Consider the following 26245-nt stretch of genomic DNA (forward strand, 5'->3'; position numbering starts at 1 on the left):
TCTCTTCGCATGGTCCTTGGCTTCTTTTGCTGTGTGGGGCCACACAATGTGTGAAATGTGTGATAATAGCAATTAGGGTACCATTGATTCATGGGAGCATAACTTCATGAAGAAATACACATGTACATATTACTGATTATGCCCAGTCCTAATTACAGATATATTAGTATGCTAAATACATGTGTATGTGTTAAGAGAGTGAAGTTATCCTGTTATTTCTAACTTTCCACCATAACCATCTGAGGCCAAGTGTCCCTCTAACTTATTCTGTACAACTTCCTATTCCCATAATGTGAATTACTGACTTAATAAACTGCTAAACTTTTAAGTTCTATAAACTTTCTGAGTTACTGACTAATCTTATATGAGACGATCTCTACTACAGTGAAACTATAATATGCAGTAACATTTCCAGTACCTGCAAAGGTATTTAGTGCCACATCTTTCCACTACATCTTTACAAGGGGCTGTTTAATGAAGTTTTACATAGATAGATAGATAGATAGATAGATAGATAGATAGATAGATAGATAGATAGATAAAGGAGATTTAAGCATAATGTTTTATATCTATAAGTCTAGCATTTGTGAAGCTGGGCAACAAAAAAAAATTCAAAGTCATGTTTGGATAAATGAAAAGTTAACAGAACTCTGGGCTACACTTGACTCTGCTATGAAACAACAAAAATCAAACAAAGAGTAACAACAAGGAAACTAAGTTTCTCTACATTCGCTTGAAATATTATTAAAGATTCTAGAACTAACTGTGGTATCCTTTACACATCTTTTAAACATTGAAACAGTACACAATGTGCTGGGAGAAGCCATCACCATAATTTCCTTTTGTGTTTCCTTTTGGAGCTTCAGAATCATATAAAGTCTAAATAAAATAATTTTGAGGGGAAAACTATAGTGAACAATCTTTACAGCCTGCTATGAAGCCTCTCTGTAGGTTTTTTCATTAAACTCATACAACATGAAGAAAGCTACAACTCAGAAATTGATTTTAAATTTACATTTATGTATTTATTTACACCCCAAATGCTGCCCTCTCCCCAGTCCACCCCCTTACAGTGAGCATCCACCATGCCCCCTCTACCCCAACTCAGATATCATTACAAAGCCATGATAAAGGAATCCTATCAATCCCAGTGTATTCTGGATCTTCGCAATTCATTTTCAGGATTAATCCCAGTAACTGAAATGACATTACAGTTGGCAAACCTTTATATGGTTCAGATTTTGCTCAGGGGAATTTTATTGGAATTTAATTTATATGTATACATTCTTGAAATTAAGGCTTTTGGTGAATATGTTCAAATTTAATTATGAGTGATAGTGCTTTTCTGAAGTGTCACATCCTTGGGCAGGTGGCATGGCATGTAAATTTATTCACTCATTGGGATATATACACACACACACACACACACACACACACACACACACACACACACACACACACCTTAGTTCATAGCTTGGCCCCGTGACTATGTCAGAGGATATTCACCTCACGAAGCAGAGAGCGAGAAAAAGAGACCAACAACAAGGTATTCAAGGTTCCAGTGACCTAGTTCTTCCTGTAAATCCCTCTGTCTAAGGTTTTCAATGTCTGCTGAAATATCACCATCAGATAGAGAGGAAGAGCCAAGCATGAGGATTTGTGTGGGGATGATTAATAAATGAACCAGAGAACTCATCAGTGATTTCCTAATCCAATAGAAGTACATATTTATGAACACCCAATAAAAAGATGGAAATAGTTTAAAAAGTATACAAATTGCAACTGTATTTATAATTAAAAGTTAATATTTCTTTGTGAAATTTGATTAACTGAAATAATTGCCCAAATAATTACCAAAATAATTAATACAGAAAAGAGGAAAATAACTGAACAAAATAAACCTAAGCTGAAGGTCACATGATAGTAATGTGTACAACTAAGAAATGCAAAGACTATATAATGTAATAATAAAGACTTTGATATAAGAATTATAGTAAAACTTGAATATCATAAGTGAAGAAAAACAAAAATGAGACAATTTAAAAATTTATCATCTAAATAATCTCTAAATAGTTTTTCTTTTAAAACACAGCTATTAATACTACATGTGTAACTTTTATAGCAATTAATTTCTTACTGCTGAGAAGGGAAAATGCTGAAGATACAGAAATAAACTTCTAAGGCACTTATTTGGAATTTTTCGATTAACTGATCAACCCACACGTAGAAGGGGTCTAACTGTAAAGAACACAGCAAATATGTTCATCAAATCATTATATCCACTGAAGGAGAATTTGTAAAAATATATCACTCATACAGGGACACAACATTCTCAGCGAGGTAAAAAAAAAATTACAATATTACAATAAATAATTACAAAAATAAATATTACAAAAAATAATTACAGTAAATTCAATATTGTACATATGAAAATGTAAAAACAGGAAGTGATCCACACATTTCTTAACAATTTTTGGAGTCACTTAAAACATTAGCTTTTCTCCCTTAGCACTGAAATGTTATAAATTTTGGAGACATAATAAGCAAAATGTGGAGAAATATTATTTCTGTGCTATAAAAATTTTCTACAGGAATTGCGTTCATAAGTATGACCCAACACTTGGTTAGCATGTTACCTCTCGTTGCCGTTCTTCTTCTTCTTCCTCTTCCTCTTCCTCTTCCTCTTCCTCTTCCTCTTCCTCTTCCTCTTCCTCTTCCTCTTCTTCTTCTTCTTCTTCTTCTTCTTCTTCTTCTTCTTCTTCTTCTTCTTCTTCTTCTTCTTTTTTTTTTATTAACTTGAGGGCCTTGTGCTTGCTAGGAAAGCGCTCTACCACTGAGCTAAATCCTCAACCCTGGTTCTTCTGATCTTGTTTATGCAGTCACCTCTAGGAGGGCTTTTCCCAGCAGAATCCCTGCTATTGTTGTTTATACAATCTTTCCACATTGTCTGCCACAATTTTCCCTGAGGCTTAGAAGAAGGTAGATGTACCAAGTAGGCCTGGGATACCCATAATCTGCTGAGCTCTCCTGACATCTTCTTACGGTTTTCTGTGATGGTCGATGGTGACGGACTGGCTCTGTTGAGAAGCAAAAGTCACAACTGGACAATGCGACGTGGTGAGGTGAGACATACAGAGGTGAACAGATTTGGATTTCCAAACAAGGGTGAAAACTATAGTCTTCAATAGGAAATCTCAAATAGTTGATTTTTGTTAATTCCCTGGGAAGAAGGTGTGGACAGTCATACATATTTTAGGGCCTATCACAGGTTTTTAGATATTGGAATGCAAAGCCAGTGTTTATTTACCACAAAAGTTTACATTTCTTTATTTTGAGGCTTTCTTTTTTTTTATTTATTTTTTTTTTTATTTTGAGACTTTCTTTACTAAGCTGTCACATTCAGGATTTGAAAGGGTGTGAATGACAACAGGTTTAGCTGTTGGTGATTTATATATGTGCTTCTAATTTTTCTTATAGAAATATTTGTATTTATACTTGATTTTGATGGCAAATTAGTTTTAGAAATGGTAGCAATTGAAAACCCCTTTTAATATCTGTTTGGATAAATAAAACTTCATTTTAAACTTCAATGATTATGGAATTATCATACTGAAAAGGCATTGAAAGGGACATGAAGTGTGAACATAAGGGTCTATTTAAAATTTCATCGATGACATGATATGTTAGCTGATATCTGAAAATGAGTAACTTGTATAAATATTGATTTTTGTACTTTTCCTTTGTAACTGAGCACTTCAGAGAATCTTATTTCTAGATGTAATAGCATTTCCATTGATTTCTTGATGGTTTAAAGGTAGACTCATGTCAACTGCTGATAATGGAAATTTTCATCTCTTTCCATATGAGTTGGGAGAACTTCCAAGAAATAACTAAATAAAACTAGTAATTCTGAGTATCTACGTCCATTATTGCCTGTAACCACAGTATGTCAGGGCATCTCTATGGTGTTGAGACATGTCTGAAATCATTACATAATATAAAACATGTGTGTGTGTGTGTGTGTGTGTGTGTGTGTGTATTCCATATTAAGCCCAAATCAATTTATTTAAAGATACACACTTCTCTAAGATAAAAGTGAATGGAATCTGGGCTTATGGCTTTGTATACAGATGTAATAATTTATATGTTACTTTTATCTGTCATGTTTTGGTAGGCTAAATGTAATATCCATGTTGAAAATACACTTGAAAGAGACTATCTTTCTATTAAAATATCTATGGAAAAGGTTCCTGAACCAAGTGGAAACATGTTAGATGATCATGATAAATTTCCACCCTCTTCGCTGTCCATAAAGACGCAGTCTTAAAGATGAAGAGTTACATTATATTTATTTTCTGCTGTGTTTTTTAATCACATTTTTATTTTGAAAATTTCATGTTTACAACTGATATATAATTATATATAGCCCAAACACTTCTGTTTCATCCCAGTTTGCCTGTTCGAACTAAAGTTCTTCTTCTGAACTGGTAACCCACTAAGTCCAGTTAGTTCTAAGTTATGGATATTCAACTGCCTTCAGAAAGGGTGGGAAGTCTAGAAAATCTTTTTTAGTATTATATGTAAATATTGCAAAGATACTTAATCTGCTTTTATAATGTTGTTTATAATGCATGAAACAAGGTTTTAGGAAAACTAAAATACTACTTCAAAGTATTGCTTTTGCTGTTTCATACAATATGAGATACAATAACTTTTTAGTCAAGAGGAATATATAAGAGCACATGTGTGCCATTGTATATTTTGGGACACTATTCTTTGGACCTATCGTTTCCATTAATATTTTGAAATTCTTCTCTCTATTTTTGGGAAAATTAATTTAAAAATGAATTTAAAGAATATTTATCCATAGTAGTCTTAGCAAATTTCTGCAATAATTGTTCAGCATTTGTTTCATTGTAAATTTTATGTAACCAAGTGGACTTAATAATCGCTAAAAGAAATGTACATATAAATTAGGATTGAATGACTTCCAAGGCATTGAAATGGAAGCAATCATTATTCTCCAATTAGTCTACTATTTAATACTAATTGCATACCACAGACACAAGCAGACATGACATCTGCTTTGATGCAAAACCCAAATAAAATCAGTTATGGTAAAGGGGAATTTGAACATTGTACATTGAATTTCTAACACAATTTTAATTTGCTCCAACAGTGCTGAAATTATAAGCCAATAAATAGTTCAATTCAAAATTGTAAGAGTAATAATTTAAATTGATTTAGGAACGATTTTCCTCTATAAAAATAAAAAGTAATGTCATTTGAAGTTCTAAATACCTAATAATTCATTAAATAATATTTAATAGAGTATAACATTTGAATTAAGAATGAATGAAAAATAAATACCTTTACCTTCTTTAGGTAGATACTTTCCACTACATTTCACAATGTAAAAGATAGCAGCAATATAAAAACAACAAAAACATATTACCTGTGGCATCATGGGTGACCTACCATATGATTAATAGATTTATATTCTTAACAATATTCACCAATATTTTATCATCATAAAATTAAAATTCTTCACAAGAAAACCGAAGGGAATGAAATGATAATCTGAGACAGAGGTATTTTTGTGACATTGATTATAGAATTGTATATACTCATAAATGGCTGACTGTAATTCATTTGGATCCCAAATTACACTATTTATGCCAATTATGAGATAATGTTTTATATAATATTATATGCCTGTGTTTCAGTCCAATATATAAATATTTTAATGTGTGTCTATGAAAAATCAAATTTTAAATACTGACTTCAGTGAACATAGCATTGTTATTCTAGAATTTTTTCAAGTAATTAAACTTTTATTAGGTACTAAAATGTTTAGAATATTGTATTATAAGTTAATAAAATGAATGTCAGTAAGTGGTATTTAAGGCTCTGGTTCCCAACTATCACTTGTTTTATCCCCACCATGTTAATTCGCATTTCTTTTGTAAATTTTTTACTTACGAATTTTTATTATATTGGTTTTGTTTTTATTGACTTTTCAAATGTTATCCCTCTTCCCAGGTTCCCCTCCACAAGCACCATATACCTTTCCCTTCCCCCTGCTGCTATGAGGGTACTCCCCCACTCATCCACCCACTCCTGCCTCAATGCCCTGACATCTTGGGGCATCAATTCTCCACAGGACGAATGATGCCAGATAAGGCCATCCTCTGCTACATATGTGGAAGCCATGAGTCCCTCCATGTTTAGTCCCTGGGAGCTTGCAGGGTTCTGGTTAGTTGATATTGTTTTGTTTTGTTTTGTTTTTTCCTATGGCATTGCAAACTCCTTCAGCTCCTACAGTCCTTGCCCTAATTTCACATTTTTGAGGATTGTTAAAATTGAGGCATTTTCCAGTTCTTCATAAATCTGTTGGTCAGAGTTCTACTTTTGTGAAGGAGCAACATGACCAAAGCTACTCTTGTCAAGTAAAGCATTTAATGGGGCTTTCCCTTCAGTTTCACAGATTTAAGCTAATGTTATCAGGATGGGGAAACAGGGCAGCACGCAGGCAGGCTTTGTGCTATGGAGGAGCTCAGAGATCTACATCAGTATCTTAAGGCAGTGGAAGAGAGAAACTTGAGGTTTGAATGGACATTTTGAACCTTCCAGGCCACCCACTGTGATGCAATTACAAGGTCGCATCTCCTAAGCCTTTCAAATACTGCCATTTCCTGGTGACCAAGTATTCTAATCTATAAACCTATGGGGGCCATTCTTCCTCAAAACACCACACTGGTTTTTTTTTAATATTTTTGTATGTGTATGTGTTTACATATTTTGAATAAAAGTGTCTTTACGTGTTTGCCTCTGCATATATTTTTCAAGTAGGGGTTAAAATTAAATCATTTTAGCTGAGGTGAGTGGCATGCATTAATCTAGATACCTCAGAAATTGCTGTGGTAATACAGCCTTAAACTCAAGGAGAATTAAACATTTATTCCACTCCAACATTGCAAATCCAGTGTATGGTGTCCTTTATGGGGAGGGCTTTTTATTCTGTGAAGTCACCCAGAGGCTCACTTGGCCATTGCATTAGCTTCTCCAGAAGTGATTTCACAATATATTTTATTAGAGGACAACGAAATGTAGGTTGGTCAATGATCTTTAAAATCCTTTTATTCGCAAACATGTCATGACCCACAGGCAGATACATATGCTCTGGTTGACATAGGATAGTACGTTACTAAAGAAAAGCAGAAGCCCAAACACTAAGTCTTTTAGATATTTCCATTCATTCCCCAAATTGCTACCAGAAACACCTAATCTAACTAGTCACCATGTTGCCATCAATATGATCCTGAAAATCAAAAATCACATGGTAAAGTCACATACACACACACACACACACACACACACATACATACACACACGCATATGCATATGCGCACGCACATACATACCACAGAATAAAAACTCTTCTCATTTTGGAAGTAGATGCTATCACACTATCCTCTAACAAATAGGGCCTATGAATTTTGGGTCAGAGGTGTCTGAAAATGTAGCCAAATCATACAATAAGATCAAACCAGAACATGTCTAGGTATAAGTGTCTTCAAAAAGGACACTGACTCCCCAGTATACTACAACTTGACTTGTAAAAACCAGAGTTGGAACTGTTATTTGTAGAGCAAGAAGTAAACACATTTCCCTGCTCAGTAACAAAGAAAGTTTTTCCTTAAGAGATGATCCGAATCAGGAAAGAACATGCTAATAATGAGAAAACTTGTGTAGCCCAGAGTACCTATTAATTTCAGTGACCTTCATGTCTTAGAGATTGCTTCTGTGCCTGCCTTTTCTTTGCTCTCTGTTCAAAGGTATCCCATACTGTATCGTAGAAGGCTTGTTCATAAAGCAGAGATACTGATGATTTAATAACCAATAACCTTTGGTTCTATGGATGCAGCTAAATACCACTGTTTTCTATCATGCTCCCTCTCTTTATTTTAACATGCAATGTGCATCCAATTATTATCGGAGGTGGGGGAGGGACACTTAAAATCTTGTTCACATCCATTCGACTTCAATCGCATGATCCTAGGCAGTGTGCAGTGATTGGGTTTTAAATTTCTTTGAGACTTTTGTACATGAGTATAATGCATATCAATAAAACCCAGCCTTACATTATTCCCACACCTTCTCCCATATCCTTTTCCTTCTTCCAACTTCATGCACCATTTTTCAATAGAACTTGCATAGGTTCTCCCTTTTCTGTTAAAAAAAAAAAAGCAAACAATACTATGAGTTATTAGACATAATACCTTTGTTTCATCCAATTCTCAGCATCTCATCATGAAAGAGAAACAATGTTCATATCTTAAGTAAAGCAATAGTTTCCCACAATCTGCTTTAGAGTGCTGCTTCAGGTCTTCTGAGTAACTATGACGTCATCTTCTCTATGCTCTGGATTAGTGTAGTGCAGGCCTGAATCCTAACTGTAGGATTAGGCTATGGCACGGTTTTCAATGATTCAATCTCTTTCCTTCTTCCTTACTTATTTACCTGAAGTGCCATGGCTATCATAACCTTGTTCAGGTTAGTGAGTTCATGCGAAGTTACTGGCATACAGGAGGACATATATTTTATAACACTTAATTTACTTTTAATAAATATTCCAAGTTTCTCCTTTCTGCACTACATAAAGTGAAAGTATACTTGTGCTTTATCTCAAAACACATCAAACTTATGTGTTTAATGGGGACTCCTTTAAAAACAGAACTGAGACCCAAGTTGGATGTGTGTCTCTGTGTGAGGGGGCATGTTTCTAGGTGTGTACATATGTGTATATGTAAGAGAGAATGTGTGTGTGTGTGTTGTGTGTACATGTGGAAGAGATATAGAATATGTCTGTGTGTGCTTGTGTCTGTGCACATGTATATGAGTGTGGATGTCTATGAGAGAATGCGTGTGTTTGTGTGTATATTTGTGAATTATCTATCCATACTTGTTCCCTGTCATCCAATTTGAGACAGACAACTGAAATCTGTGCCTTCTGAGGAAAAGCAGTAGCCTGATTTCCACAAAATAAGTTAATTTGATTTTTGAGGTTTGACTGTCCTCCATATCCTTAATCTGATCACTGTCCCACGGCCCTCGAATCCTCTGAGAATTCAGCAATAAATGGAAAACCGCTCTTCTATTCTTATCTTGTCACAACGCTGGGTTTCAACAGGGTCTTGCCTTCCCAAACCTTTATCAATGTGCTGCTGACTGTGAAGCATCGTGGCATCAAGGCCCAGCTTCCAAAAATATTTTTGCCCCTTTTTATTTCTGCTTTTCAGCAAGCAAATGCTTTCCTTATCTTATCTTTCTGGCAATATTTGATAGAGTGCAGTCAATAAAATCCTGAGCTCTAATTTTCTATTTTTTGACCTCTTTGCCTACAGCTACAAAATAATTGGACATGCAATCTGTCTCACAAGGTATTTCTGAGGCGCTCTCCCGAAATAGGCTGCCTCTGCTTACAATGGAGTCCATCTAGATTCAAATACTTGTTTCTTTTACTCCCAATTGATAAGGTTTGGTCACACGACTTAGCTTTATGGAGGTGACACTGTACTTCTGACACCAATGTTATTGGACAATTAGACAGCCTATAGAGCTAAAGAAACTCAAAATAGTAGAGACCTAAAGTTAACACATCTCCCACGTTCTAATGTTCAACTCAGGTGATTGGGTAAGCTACTGCCTATAACCTAAGTCTAAAGATCCATGCCCAGAAAGTTTCAGCTCTGATTGTAGGGGCGAAAAGTGATACAATGGCTTGACCACTTATTTACTTGACCACAGTAAATCTGATATTGACAAAGAGGGGTTTGTTTTCCCTGAGGCATCTCTAGGGAAAGTCTCCATGTTTCAATGTGTAGTGAATTTTAGAGCATTTATTTTAGGAAGCATAATTATAATTTTCTCTTCATCCCCTTAGATGAATTTTCAAATGCCTGTAACCATTTTAGAATATAGGTTTTTATTCCCTTTTCCTACAACCTAGAAACTATATTTTAAAATATAATCACAGAATAAAGACTCCCAATCTGTGTTTTAAAATAGGCATCTTTCTTAGGTGACAACCATGGAACTTGATACAAATATGCTTTTTGTTATAAAAGTACAGGAAAGATATATTTTTGGATAACATCCCTCAACGAAAATATATAATTTACAATCCACTAACCCAGCCCTCAACTGTTTATTATAGTTAAGTTTGTGCTTAGTTAAGGGTCTTTCCCCAAAGCATCTTCCTTATAAACTGTAATTACTAATTTCAGAATATTTAATCTCAGAAATCTCTGCATTTGATCCCTTCGCTGTTTTCCATTCATTACTTTGTATGCATCTACTGCTCCCTCCTAGGTCTCTCAGAGACCACTTTGACTACTCTAATAAAAAGAGAGATGAAATATTTTATAAATTTTTTTAATCTCCAAGGCTATACATTTCCAAGTACATTACACACACACACACACACACACACACACACACACACACACACAGAGCTATATACACAAAATCGCAGCATTGTTTCCAATTTTATGAATATTACTGGTTGTGTCCATTCTACAAATATTGGGATTTGGGTCCTTTGATGTCCTTATGTACAGTAGACATAAAGCTACTGAGACATATTATTTCTCATGTAGATCTTGTCTTTGCTATGCATAGTTTTTAAAAAATTGTAAGCACTATTTGTATACATTTTTCTTTTTATTCTATTTTACTTTTAAGGCAATTTTAAATTTTGAATGTATCTGATCATCTTTGTATCCCACAAAGCCTCCAGATCCTCTACCCCTACCCAACATTAAGTTCTTTCTCAAAAAATTCACATCTCACCCGCAAAAATGGCAAAACCAAGGAAACAAATTAAACTGCGGCTAGCTATCATAAGTCAAGGCAAATTGTTATGATTATGACCATATCCTATTGTTCTCTGGAGCCACCTTCATTTCTCTCTAAATAATTTCTCAATTAGTTTCCCAGTGGCTACACCACTAGAGGAAATTCTTTCTGATAATGTTCTTGAATATTTTCCCCAGGCAAAATTTTTAAAGTACTAAAAATCATTTAAATAATTTTCTGTTCCTTTGTTAAAGTTTATTTTCAGGGATTTTCATATTGCTTATAGTTTGATAAATTCAAATCTAGTATTACTCGTGGATAATATTAGGACTGCAGAAGCTTAAAATTTCTATTCTCCTTAAAAGATAAAATGCCTGATACCATTTAATGGATATTCCATAAGGAAACCTCAAGTTTCTTGGGTCAGAGCTGTGAGATTATTATTCATAGCACAGCATGTAGCAAAAGCAGAATATTTTAAAACCCTGTTCCCCTTGCCTGCAAATCTGAAAGAGGTTACACTGAAGGCCACAGAGAGGAGCCTGTGCAGTTCCTTATGTTCAAGAAAGCCACAGAAAGTTGTCGTGAAAGATTAGGGGGCACATACTGTCCTCCGTATTTCCAAGCCAGTTAGTTACCCTATTGACCGCCTACAGAGCAGCAATGTACTGTGTTTTCCAATACTCTCAACTTTCTAATTGTAATGTAATCTAGAATAATTTCAGAATAGTTCTAAATTTACAAGACACCGATATCAAAGAACTCTTGAATGTTGGAAATATTTTCTATTTAAAATATGCAAACTAATGCTCATATATGCACAAAATAATTGATAATTTAACATTATACATTAATACTATTAGCTTATGTGTGATAATATAATTTTAAATTATAACCCTATTTTCTATTTATTTAAATTCTCAGTACTTACTTGCTACTTTTATTACCCTTTTTCTTTACTAATGATTATATGTTCAATAAGTGCATGTTCTTGGAGTTAACCAAAGTCTGGTGTTTATAGGGGAACAAGGGGTTAAAGCTGAAGAAGTACCATCACACAACTCATGAAAAAAGGCTAATAAATAATACTATCTGTGATTACAATTTCCATGAAATTGCATCTATGAATAAGATGGTAATACACACCTTTTTTAAAAATTATACTTATGTGTGCATATTTCTGAGTGTGTTGTGTATGTCTGCTGTAGTGAGCATATATAAGTGAGAAGAAAGCTTGTCGGAATTGATAAATTCCTTCCACATTGTCAGTCTTGAGGTCCAAATTCAGGTCATCAGTCTAAGAAGCAAGCATCTTTACCCGCTGAGACTTTTTCTTTATTATCTCTAGTGTTTTATATGGAATACCTTTTTTATACTCTAGATGAAGGTCATAATAATAGTTCAATCGATTGTGAAGAGTGAATTAATTCATATGCATGCAACCTATACATAGCTGACAATTTAAATATTTTAATAACAATAAGATAAAACCCAATTCATTATTTCACTGTTATACTTCAAGAAATACAATGATGTATCTGATAATTGAAATTATTTCATTCACATTATTGTCGTGTTTCATTCTAATATATACCTTTCTAATTGTTTATAGACTTACAAATTGTTTTCCTGTTAAAATATATTTTCACCATTTCATATAAGTTCAGCCTTTTAAAAAGTTCAAAAACTTTTCAGTACTGAGTCAGTTCTTCTCATTGATAAACTACCTATAAGAATGCAGAATTATTCAGAATAATTTGAAAAATATCACATCATTTTCTCTGTTTATAGGGGCAATGTTATAATTTTGTTTTATAGAATAGAGGCTATATAACATGGATTTTGGACAATTCTTTGATACAAAATTGATTTAATACTTAGAAAAGACAGAAAATGGATATATTTTTATTACAAACCTAGGATTTGAACTCAATTTTTCAAACAGGATATATGAACTACAGATACTCTGAAATTAGCAAATGAAGCAATTCTGTTTTAGAGCTTACCGAGGAATTTGCATTTTAAAGCTATGTGATTTCATTTCTTTATGTGTTGTCAGTTTAAAATTTAGATAGTGGTTGTATTTATTTTACATTTTAGCCACTTTGCTTTGAACAAAATGCTTTTTACAAATTGGTAGCTTTTACTTTTAACTTTTATTGCTTCAGTGTATTCTGAAATGAGCGTGGAAAAATTCAACTATTTATGAATAAAGATATGAAGAAGCATATATTTAAATGTTGTTTGCCCAGTAAATGCTTCCCATAAAAAACACTGTCAGCTGCAAATGGGGTCATTACTGACAGTGTGCTGCTTTCCTTACAACTCTGCATCATGTGGTCATTTGAAGGTAATTACAAAACTCCTCTCTGCAATATGAATTGTAGCCTAATTAAGCCAGCCTCTGGGCAGCCACAGTGGTGATGCTTGATAAGCACCATTTCCTCAAATTCCCTCAATACATATACTCTTCTTTGCTGATTTCATGTGTTTTCTGAGAACATAAACTTTTTGTATATTTTTAATATGACTCAATATCTTGATAAAATGTTTCATAGGCCAGAATTCAGGAAAAGGACTTTTCGAAAGTGAAGGACATAGGAAATTTTTGAAAATGGTAGAAATACCTAATTCGGGAAAAATGTATTTTATAAACAATAATTCAGTTATAACTTTAAACATTGTATGAGATGCTCAACATACATTAATGGTAATAAGACACAAAAAAATAATGGCATTGGGTTCAAGACTCTGGAAGTTATATGGGAAAATTTATGTATATGAAAAGATACCTTCTAAGTGAGAGCTATTTTTGAAGGACTAGTAGGTTAGATTGTCTAAGGCCGGTTAGGTATTGTTAACTAGTTTTATTCAAAGAAGCATGCTGTGGTGAAATACCTATACTACATTTGAAAATGATCTTATACAGTCAAGTAGAGGCTTCAGAGTTCTCTGCTCTTCAACGTCATTCCCCACAGCATCATTTTAGGCAGTGTCGCATATCAATTTACAACCACTGCTACTGTGAAAGAGACCGATTTCCTGACAGAGCATTTTCACACACTAATCTCATCTTCAAAGGAAACACTTCATTTCTGGATTTCATTCACTTGCAGAACTGGAAGCTATCCAAGATAATAAGAACCAATTTAATAAATTGGATTTTATAAAATTTATGGAAGCTCTTAGTCTCTTCGAGTATTTGACATCAAAATGTGCCTTTCTATGTTAATCATTAAAAGATTAAATGAAGTCATGATTGGCATTCCCAGCATAAAATTAAGATAATTTAGTATTCAATTAGAAAACACGCATAGGCCTTATATATTTTATATCTGTAATGTTGATCAATATTTTTTTCTTATACTATGCAACGTTGCTACCCAAAGCATCATGGGAGAAATGCAATCAAACGTCTTTGGGCTTTGCTTTCTGTTACTGCGATAAAACACCAAACCGACGGCAACTTTCAGAGAAAAGGTGTTATTTGGTTTCTACTTCCAGATCCTATCACATCATTGAGGCAAACCAAGGCCAGAACTTAAAGTGGGCAGGAACCAGAGACAAGAACCAAGACAGTAACCATGAAGACATGCTCCTCCCTGGCTTACTCTTCATGGCTTGTTTAGTGTGCTTTCTTATGCATCCTAGAATTATCTGTCCAGAGAAAACATGGCCCACAGTGGGCTAGATTCTCTCAAACTAATCACAAAACTTCTCCACAGATGTGCATACAGATCAATCTGCTGGAATTTATTTTCAGTTGAAGTAGCCTCTTCCAAAATGACCATATCTTGTTTCAAGGTGACAAAAATTTAATAAACACCCTATTTCTAGTCTGCTGTGAACCAACACAAAGTCCAACATAGCAAGATTTCCCCCATGATACAACAGTAGACAACGTATTTTAGGAGTTAATGAGCGTCTGTCTAATAGGACTTCATGTCTGATACTGTAAACATAACCAAGAGCATGTGGCTTCAAATCTCCTCTTGGAGAATTTAATCTATTGTCACTTCTCTGAACGAATATAATTTCTAAAAACATTGAAAAAAATGTCCTTATTCCCAAAGATGGGCATAGATCTTAAACCTTCATTAAAAGACTGCTTTTTAAAACAGTAGAGACCATTATGGAAATTTACAACTATTGGAAAGTCAGAGGACTTCTGGGTTCCATGAAGTACTCAACTAAACTGATAGGTCTACAAAAGAGCTCTGTAACATAAGGCTCAGAGAACATTTCTGTGTTACATCACAGAAGACCAGAATGCCAAGGTTTTGATGTTATCTGCTAAAAATAATAGAGGAGTTAAACCTGTGAGAGCTTGACAGTATGGTTTCCTAAAACAGACCTTCATAATGAACACCAGTTGATGTGTCAATAAGAATGGTCTAAATCTTAAAAGACTCTACTTCTCAATGAAAAGTTATAAGTGATAAATTGGTAAGAAGAGGAGAATAAGCTCCTGATAGGAGCCTTAAAATATATAAATTCCAGCCAGCAAATGAAGTCAGTAGGCTTGGGGGAGGGGGCTGTGGGTACAGTGGGTTTAAGTATGTAGCATATACTAATGAAAGGAAAAGTCATACATTTTAGGGGGAGGAAAATAGGAGCGTGTGAAGGTAGGAGCATGAAAATGATGTAAATACAGTATGTAGGTAGGGATTACTCAATAAATACTTTAAAATTTAAAATATAAAATATAACTATTTAGAAGATTATATATTTGAGTATAGACTTGATATATTAGAAGAGCTTGGTCATGCAAATAAAATGAAAAATTGAAAAGATAGACAAAATATTCACCTTTGCAACAGATTCAAATAAATTTGTTAGAGTTGCAGTATACTTAAAATAAATTTATTTATTTATTTATTTATTTATTTATTTATTTATTTATTTATTTATGTTTTGAAGACATGGTTTCCTCTGGGAATCTCTAGTTTTCCTGGAACTCACTCTATAGACAAGGCTAGCATCAAATTCAGATATCTTCCTGCCTCTGCCCCTTAAAAGATGGGTTTAAAGACATGCGCCAGCAACATCCACCTAAAATTCACTTAAAATTAGGCATTCGGGTAGGCTATATTATAGAGCAGGGAGAGGCACATATGAGCCAACCTATCCATCAGAGTTCAATGCATAGACCTTACAATTTGGCAGGAGGAAACTGATTCTAAAAAATCGGCTTATGCTCTAAGACCAAGAATCAACAAATGGGACTTCATAAAATTACAAAGCTTCTGTAAGGCAAAGGACAATGTCATTAGGACAAAATGGCAACCAACAGATTGGGAAAAAATCTTTACCAATCTGATAGAGGGCTAATATCCAATATATACAAAGAACTCAAGAAATTAGACTCCAGAGAATCAAATAACCCTATTTAAAAATGGGGTACAGAGCTAAACAAAGAATTCTCAGCTGAGGAATATTGAAGGGCTGAGAAGCACCTAAAGAAATGTTGAAAATCTTTAGTCATCAGGGAAATGCAAATCAAAACAACCCTGAGATTTCACCTCACACCAGTCAGAAGGGCTAAGATCAAAAACTCAGGTGAAGACAGATGCTAGTGAGGATGTGGAGAAAGAGGAAAACTCCTCCATTATTGGTAGGATTGTAAGCTGGTACAACCACTATGGAAATCAGTTTGGAGGTTCCTCAGAAAATTGGAAATAGTACTACCTGAGGACCCAGCTATACCACTGCTGGGCGTATACCCAAAAAATGCCCCAACATATAACAAAAACAGGTGCTCCACTATGTTCATAGCAGCCTTATTTATAATAGCCAGAAGCTGGAAAGAACACAGATGCCCTTTAACAGAAGTATGGATACAGAAAATGTGATCCATTAACATAACACTCAGCTATTAAAAATGATGACTTCATGAAATTCATAGGCAAATGGATGAAACTAGAAAATATCATTCTGAGTGACGTAACACAATCACAAAAAGCACAGGTTATGCACTGATAAGCGGTTATTAGCCCAAGAGCTCGAATTACCCAAGATACAATCAACAGAACATATGAAGCACAAGAAGAAGGAAAGCGAATGTGCAGATACTTCAGTCATTCATAGAAGTGGGGGAAAATGTTCGTAGAAGGAGATACAGAGACAAATTTTGAAACGGAGACTGAAGGAAATGCCATTCCGAGACTACCACACCAGGGGATCTATCCCCTACATATACAGCCACCAAACCCAAACAATATTGCTGATGCCACGAAGTGCATGCTGACAGGAGTCTGATATAGCTCTCTCCTGAGAGGGTTTGCCAGAGCTTGACAAATACAGAGGCGAATACTCGCAGCCAGTCACTGAACAAGAATGGGATCCCCAGTAGAGGAGTTAGAGAAAGAAATGAAGGAGCTAAAGGGCTTTGCAACCCTATAAGAACAGCAATACCAACCCACCATAGCTTTCAGGGGCTAAACCACCATCAAAAAGTACAGGTAGACAAAGCTATGGCTCCAGCTGCATATGTATCAGAGGATGGCCTTGTTGGGCACCAATGGGAGAAGAAGCCCTTGGTCCTGTCAAGGCTGAACACCCCAGAGTAGGGGAATCTCAGGGCGGGGTGGCGGGAAGGGGTGGTTGGATGGGTGGGGGAACACCATCATAGAAGGAGGGGTAAGGGGAATGGAATAGGGCTTTGTGGACGGGAAACCAGGAAAGGGGATAACATTTGAAACGTAAGTAAAAAAACATCCATTAAAAAAAAAATCGAACTAAGAAGCCCTTCAAAAAGACCAGTGTAGAAAGCCACATAAGAAATAAGAGCAACATGGAAAGAAATACTTCCTCCCATGTGACAAAAAAAACAAAACAAAACAAAAAAAAGCACTTCAGATGTAAAGACAGATTTGCTGTGCCCTGCACATGCCTGTACACACACACACACACACACACACACACACACACACACACTAATCTAAAAAGATAAAAGCATTTTGAACTGCCTATTTTCAAAATGCATTATGTGTAAGAAATTAGTAATCAATAATAAATGAGTACATTATTTTGTAACACATTTTCTTGTTCTGTGATAATATTTTGACATATCGATTTATTGCTTTCTGTATTATAAACACTCGTTTTAAGTATTGATTTACAAGTAACACCCACTCCTTTTCTTTTCTTTTCTTTGCCTTTTCTTTTCTTTTCTTTTGTTCACAATTGGGATACACCTAGTTCCAACTAACATTCTTTTTAAACGCCTCCTTGAGTTATGTAAAGGAAAGTGAAACAAAAAAAGAAGTCTATTATTTTAAGCTACAAACATCGGTGAAGGTGGGGATGCCACAAAAGCCTTGTGGGCCAGCAAAGAGGCAAGAGCGCCGTGTTCCTGTTGCCTATTCCTATGCTATGCTCAGCCATGGATGCTTATGGCTATAGGAGCTGTCCCTAGTGTTCTGTACTCTCCTCTCATCTCTAATAAGTATAACCTTGAACTTCATAAGATATCTCCTATCAACTTATTAGTGAGGACATAGTACTACCTGAGGACCCAGGCTTTTAAGCTTTCATAATTTTTTTTAACTTCCCAACTTCTTTTCTTTTAGATTTTCAATGGGCTTAAACATAGGAAATCTTATTACCCTCATATTTGTGGTAATGAGACTGAAAAAAAAAAAAAAAAACAAAAGAAAGTAATTAAATCTTCTATAGCAAGACAATTAGTAAAATGCACAGCCAGGTTCTGAATGGGGGCCATCTGGCCAGGCCCAACACGAACTCTCTGTCCAGAAGCAGTAGAATGAGATAGCTTGCTGGTATTCCATAGCTTACGGAGTTGTGTGAAAGCCAAATAGTTTCTCCACAATGTCTCTTCAGCAGAAGTGCACTTACTCAAGTAGCAGCATAAAAGTGTACGTGGGTTTACAAGTTGAATTTAAACATCTTTCGAACTGCAGGGAAGAAGTCAACAAAACATGGTGGTTAATGGAGTGATGGAGAAGGAGACAGGACTATTGTTGGTTTTGCTATGTTTCACTCACTTTCTATCTGTCTACTTCTCTCCATCTCTCAATAATCTACCTATCATCTACCATGCATCCATTTATTATCTATCTATCTATCTATCTATCTATCTATCTATCTATCTATCCATCTATCCATCTATCACCTATTTCTAGGTATATGTTGCAGGGTCTCATTATGTAATCCAGAGTGGCATGTAACCCATGATGCTCCTGCTTACCTCCTTAAGTGCTGATATTACAAAGTACAACAACTTTGGGAGGTGAGCAGGCAGCCTGAAACCCACCCAACAGCTTTGCCACCACTTACGACAGTGCAAAAAAATCACTCCTAGCAATACTCTTGCCAAATAGATAAATTTTCAACATACTTTTTAGTATTTCCAAGGCGCTCACTAAATTATTAATGAGGGAGATGGTCATAAATTCCTTAAGAGTATGCTCCTGGTGTTGAGTTCCCATGACCTCATAATGCCTGGCGAGTCTCTACCACTGAGCTACTTCTCCACACCCACAAATTACTTTTATGGTGCAGTTCTCAAATAAACAATGTAAAGATATGTGGAAGTGTGGGGCAAACGGTGGCTTCTCTTTAAAATACGGCTTCAATAATATTAGGCAGCGACAACAGCTCTTCGGCCCGTGTACAGGATCATAGACTCTTCTCATCTCACTCTATTATCTAAAAAAATTCATAAATAATTGTAAATATTTCACCATAAAAATTCCGTCAAGGTTTTTGCAGCTATTTCTCTCTGTCTCCCTTTAACTTTTGAACTTGATTTAGTAGGAAATCGACAATATTTATTTATTTATTATTTTCTATATTTCAGAGGCTGAAATACTAGAGATAGTTCAAAGTTAAATAAAACGGGACAAAGAGTGACGCATCCCTTACCTTTCCCTGCTGTCACTTTATGCTCACCATTCTGTCTGTACAGCAATACCCTGTGCTCCTGAATTATCCATCAAAGGAACAGGTCTTTTCTACATACTTCTTCAAGTGTTCTAAATGATGCACTATTTTTTTTTTTATTAATCTACAGACCACGATACCATTATGACACTTAATGCAATATATGTGTCTAAATATGTAATATTTAAATTCAGATGTTTTCTTCAGTTGTTTTAATTTTTGTTTGACAAAAATAAAGACAGTCCATTTTCACAATTTTCTTCATGTCCCTTGACATTTTCTTCAGTACCCCCACAATCACCTCAACTAGGGTTCTCACAGTATCAGCAGCATTTGAGTGTCTATATTTCTCCATCTAGGGCTGGAGCATCCTGAACATTCCCTGCATCCATGATGCATATCAATTGATGTGTTATTTCAGTTCTTATGTCGTCTTTTTAGAATTATACGGATTAGAAGCCATATGGGATACATTCCTTTTCTTTCTTTTATATTGGATATTTTAATTTGCATTTCAAATGTTATTGCCTTTCCCGGTTTCCCACATGCCCCTTCCCCCGGCTTCTATTAGGATGTTCACCTTACCTACCTACTTCTTCACTCCTCCTCTCCCTGACGTTCCCCTAAACTGGGGCATCGAGCCTTATCAGTACCAAGGGCTACTCCTCTCATTGATGTACAACAAGGCCATCCTCTGCTACATATGAAGCTGGAGACATAGGTCTGTCCATGTGGACTCTTTGAATGGTGATTTAGTCCCTGGGAGCTCTGGTTGGTTGGTATTGTTGTTCATATGGGGTTGCAAACCCCTTCAGTCCTGCAATCCTTTCTCTAACTCTTCTATTGGGGACTCTATTCTTGGTTCAATAGCTGGCTACCTCTGTCTCTTTATTTGTCATGCTCTGACAGAGCCTCTCAGAAAACAGTTATATCAGGCTCCTGTCAGTTTGCACTTCTTGGCATCAGCAAGGACTAAGGAATCTAAGAACTGATTCATCCGCACCTTGGTCATCCTTCTTCCTGAGAGTCATGTGGCCTAGGGATTGCATCTTCAGTAATTCGAGCTTTTAGGCTAATATCCACTTATCAGTGAGTACATACCATGTGTTTTTTTTTCTTTCTTTCTTCCTTTCTTCCTTCCTTTCTTTCTTTCTTTCTTTCTTTCTTTCTTTCTTTCTTTCTTTCTTTCTTTCTTTCTTTGTGTGATTGGGTTACCTCACTCAAGATGATATTTTCTAGTTCCATCCATTTGCCTGTGAATTTCATGAAGTCATTGTTTTTGATAGCTGAGTAATATCCCATTGTGTAGATGTACCACATTTTCTGTATCCATTCCTCTGTTGAAGGGCATCTGGGTTCTTTCCAGCTTCTGGCTATTATAAATAAGGCTGCTATGGACATAGTAGGGCATGTGTCTTTGTTGTATGTTGGAGCATCTTTTGGGTATATGCCCAGGAGTGATATACATGGGTCCTCAGATAGTACTGTGTCCAACTGTCCAATTTCCTGAGAAACCTCCAGACTGATTTCCCGAGTGGTTGAAATCCCACCAACAATGGAGGAGTGTTCCTCTTTCTCCACATCCTACCCAGCATCTACTGTCACCTGAGTTTTTTATTTTAGCTATTCTGACTGTGTGAGGTGGAATCTCAGGGTTGTTTTGATTTGCATTTCCCTGATGACTAAAGATGTTGAACATTTTTAGGTACTTCTCAGCCATGGGATATTCCTCAGTTGAGAATTCTTTGTTTAGCTCTGTACCCTATTTTTAAAATAGGGTTAATTATTCTCTAAAGTTTAACTTCTTGAGTTTTTTTTTATTCATTGGATATTTGCCCTCTGTCAGATGTAAGATTGGTAAAGATCTTTTCCAAATCTGTTGGTTGCCATTTTGTCCTAATAACAGTGTCCTTTTCCTTACAGAAACTTTGCAATTTTATGAAGTCCCATTTGTCAGTTCTTGATCTTAGAGAATAAGCCATTGGTGTTCTGTTCAGGAAATTTTCCCCAGTGCCCATGTGTTCAAGGCTCTTCCTTACTTTTTCTTCTATTAACTTAAGTGTATCTGGTTTTATGTGGAGGTCCTTGATCCACTTGGACTTGAGCTTTGTACAAGGTGAGAAGAATGGATTGATTTCTATTCTTCTCCATGCTGACTGCCAGTTGAACCCCACCATTTGTTGAAAGTGCTATCTTTTTTTCCACTGGATACCTACTTTATTATTTTTTGATACAAAATCTTTAGATCTAAGTTTTGAGAGAAAGAGTAAAATAACCTGTTTCAAAAACAAGGTGGAATATGCCTGAACAATGATATTTGAGGTTGTCCTGTGACCTCTATATATACAGCGATAATCAAAGTGGTAATTAATTACAACCTGCTAACACTCATCTGCATGTGAATGAATGGCTAAGCAAAAAATTAAAAATAGCTACTGTTCAAGGTTTCTTCCAGTATTTCTATTCTATTTACTTAATCTGAACATACCCTATTGATTTTGTCATACCTTTCAGACTTGTTAGTTGTCCTAATCTTAGTTCTAAATACAATATTCATCTTTCTTCTCTGAAAAGGAGTGGATAAGAAGAGTGAACAACGACTCATGGTTCATGTTGGCCTTTGGGATTATATGCAAAGGCCTCTCTTCTCAAAGGAAAACCTGGGAGCTTCACAGCATTTGGAGTAAGATACATTTTATGGTGAGAGTCTAACCTGAAAATAAAGAATAATTTCACCACTTTTATCCATTCCCAGAAACACTGATGATAAACTTAAAAGGCTATTAGGTTTTGTTAGTTTATTATTCCATGGAATAGATTTAGTGTGACCAATCTGTGAGTAAAGGGAAAACTTGAGTGGTCAAATACCAATATTTTTGTTCATAAAAGGAAGGATGAAACTCACTGAGGGACTGAGAAGTTATACAAGAAAATCATTTTTCTTATTTTACATGGAATATGTGGGAAAATAGCCTAGAAAAACCCCTTATCATTCTTCTACTCCAAACAGGCAACTCATAAATATTTTAAAATTTTATTTTTCATGTCCAATATTACATTCCTTCAATGTATAATGCATGAAACAGCATCCAGAACAAATCCTGTCAGTTTCTTCCTTTTAAAGACAGCATTCTTTAAATAGATAGTCTCTGCTCAAACAAGTTATTGGTTGAAGCTCTGTATCTACTACTCTAAAGTGTAAGAGATAAGTATCTTATCTCCCAACCAAAAGCCAGTGGAGCTCCTTAAAAATGTTAAATATTTCACAAGCAGTAATGTTTATACTCCGACCTGATGATGAATGTCTGATTATTTCTTTGAGATGACCAGGAAGTCATAAGAATCCCTCTACAACTCAGAGAATAGTAAACCCACTTGCTCATGTAAACTACTTAAGGTTGAAGGTCCCCTCACTGACCTTCAGATTATTTCCTAGAATTACAGATTTCTCCCTTCCTCTGACAGAGTGAGCTCCGGAGCCCAGGCACCTCAGCTTTGGAACTACTTTCCGGAGTGAAAGAACTAATGTGCACATTGGCAGCAATCCACTCAGTCGTTTTCAATCTGCCAACGAGTTTATGCTTTTAATAATGCTTACACTGAATCCTGTTCACTAGATTTTCAAGAATAGAGGATGCTTTTTCAGATTGAGGCCACGGATGGATGCAGGCTCCACAAATATTCTACCAGTGAGAGACAACTCTGTTTCTCTGAATAGGGCACTCATAAACTGGAGTGAATGAAGACAGAGGAATTTCCGAGACAGGATTCTAAAATTGGCTATTTAACCACATTTGTTAGGTACAGTTGCAAAAAATAGCCAATTACCTGAAATCAACTGCCTTTGAAGAGAGGAATTAGCAAACAACATTCAGTAACAGGGTTGAGAAACATAGGGAAGCTTCCACTAGAGCACTTAAAGAGAGAAGATGTTGATACTAGTTTGAAATTATTTGGTTGAAATGGGCAGCCAAAGCTGTTCTTGATCTTCAGTAGTGGAGTTTCAAATCCCTCTAGCATTCATCAAAACTTCACATACTGGGAGCAAGGATTTCTGCAAGATAAAATTTAAAATGCAGTTTTTCTTTCTTTCTTTTTCACCCATTCCTTGAATATGCTTTTGCAATTTTCAACTGAGAATTTACACTAGAGGGCAAAAGCATGTTCAATTTAAGTTTTTCCTTCAGCGAAAATGGCTTAAATGATATTTCTTCTCTCATGCTGCAGTAATCTTTATAGCAGATAAATGGGAACTTCACTGTGTTGAGCAAATACAGTACACCAGATATTTTGCATGTTAAGCCATAAAATTCGTCTCAAAATGCTTCATGAGGTGAACATCATTTTCTCCGCAATTTTACACTTGAGAAATCGAAGGCTTACATAGGTTAAATAACTTGCCCGGCATTGCAAGACATAAGTAAAACTCTTAGACTAGACTGACTTGTTTGCTAAACACACAATGCCCTTTTTAGCTGCCTAATGCATTTTAATTCACCCGTTCTGTGTATCATAATGCATTTCACTCCCTTCATCACTTGCTGCTGTTTTCACATGTTTAGTTTTCTGTTCTTGTAAATTTTAAATCAAGATATTTAAGGCAGTCAGGTCATAAAGTGTATTAGAATACAGGAAAACACAGAACTTCTAACTGAGATGTAGTAACAGAGGAATGATTGTTCTATCTGAGAGAAAGAAATAGTGGTACAAAAGCAATTTGAAAATCACTTCAAAGTGAGGATCAGGAGACTCTAAACATTAATGCCTTATTCATCCCCTGAACTAGTAAAGTTAAGTATCTTGGGGAACAAAGGTCACTTGATGTTAAGGGCTGAATGTGTTTCTCCCAAATACATGATTCAAAGTCCAAGTTCAAAAGTGATGGAATTTTGAGCTTGATATTTGGAAAATAATATTTCCATAGTTCATGATAGGAGAAAGCTCAATGGTGGATACTCTTCAAAAAGAAATAGAACGGAATATGGCTTTATATGGTTACCCTCACTAAGTCAAACTTAAATCTTATGTCAGATTCCAGATGTGCTATTGTCTTGATTGTAGGCTTTCTTAGTTTCCAAAACTTTAGAAAACAGTTTGACCACTTTCCATAATTTTGAATTAAACCTCACCACTTAATTTCTCAGATTTATCATTCCTTGAGCTTTGTTCAAAAGAAGTTAAATACAGTCAAACATAGAATTTCATGCTTGTTTCGACTCATTTACAATACCATTCTCTATCACAAGATTCAAGGGGAATTTGTGAATCAAATTTAGAAATCGAAATAAACAAGTGGCCTGTAACAAAATATACTAGAGTCACAAAGATTTTGTTTAAAAATTATAAATAAATGTTATAATTTTTCTCAGTTCATTAAAGTAAATTTCAAGATGTATGGGCATGTTTAAATGATCAGACCTGACTGACTCTGGAAGCAAAGATCTTTCAGAGAAGAGAAGACAGAGGAGACATTTTGGATGTTTTGAATATGCTTGCTGTTTTTCTTGGTAGATGAATGTTTTAAAATATACAACCTATATATTTCATTATTTTTATTTTCCCTGTATGGATTTTAATAGGTTACATCTCTTCAAATAATTTAAAGATACAAAATATAAAACTGAGACATTATTTTGTCAAAAGTCCCTATGTGTGCTATGGGAATGTCACATACTGGATGAGCCTCTGAGTAAAAAGATGGCTTCAGTGTGCTGAAAGGGGAGTGCGTAAGTGGGATCCAGAGAACAACACTAAATGGAAAGTCTCTCATGAGTTTAAAGGTCCACTATCGTGTGACTTCATAGACGGCAGAATCAAAGGAACCAGTGACTGCACTATGAGCAGCATCACACACTGAATGTTGCCAAACAAATCTTTCCTAAGAAGGTTGCATCACTCAACCAAATGGCAGGCTTCAGACAGTGAGTGATAGGAGAACTGTCATTTTTCTTATGCTTTCATTATTCTTTAGAGTCAACTGACTTAAGATTCTCCTATTTCATCCACAAAAAGAAAAAACCCAAAACAGAACAGTAGGACAAAAGAACCTTATTATTTAACACAGGAGAAATTACTAAGGAGTAATAATCAACTGTACCAGTAATGACATTAAGATACTTATATTTGAACTATGCAAGATTAGGTAGTACCATTGATAATTGAATGTATGCTACACATTTGATAACCAACTAAATTCTATCAAGATTAAAATATGGACAAGGATTCTATTTTGATTTTTTGAACCGAAGTTTCATATTTAATCTGCCTTTATGACAATAAATGCTTTTCGAGACTCTAGGGATGTCATTAGATTCTATATTTGGCTCAATTATCTATGAAGAAAGACTCCAAAAACAGAGTTTCCTGACTTGTGATGGGTGATGCAGTGAATAGTGTGTTACTATCTAAATATTTATTAATTTCTAATTATGTGTGAGAAGCTTAACTAACAAGTGTTTTAAAATGTAAACTTACTAACTCA

Source organism: Rattus rattus, chromosome 12, assembly GCF_011064425.1.
Source record: "Rattus rattus isolate New Zealand chromosome 12, Rrattus_CSIRO_v1, whole genome shotgun sequence".
NCBI lineage: Eukaryota > Metazoa > Chordata > Mammalia > Rodentia > Muridae > Rattus > Rattus rattus.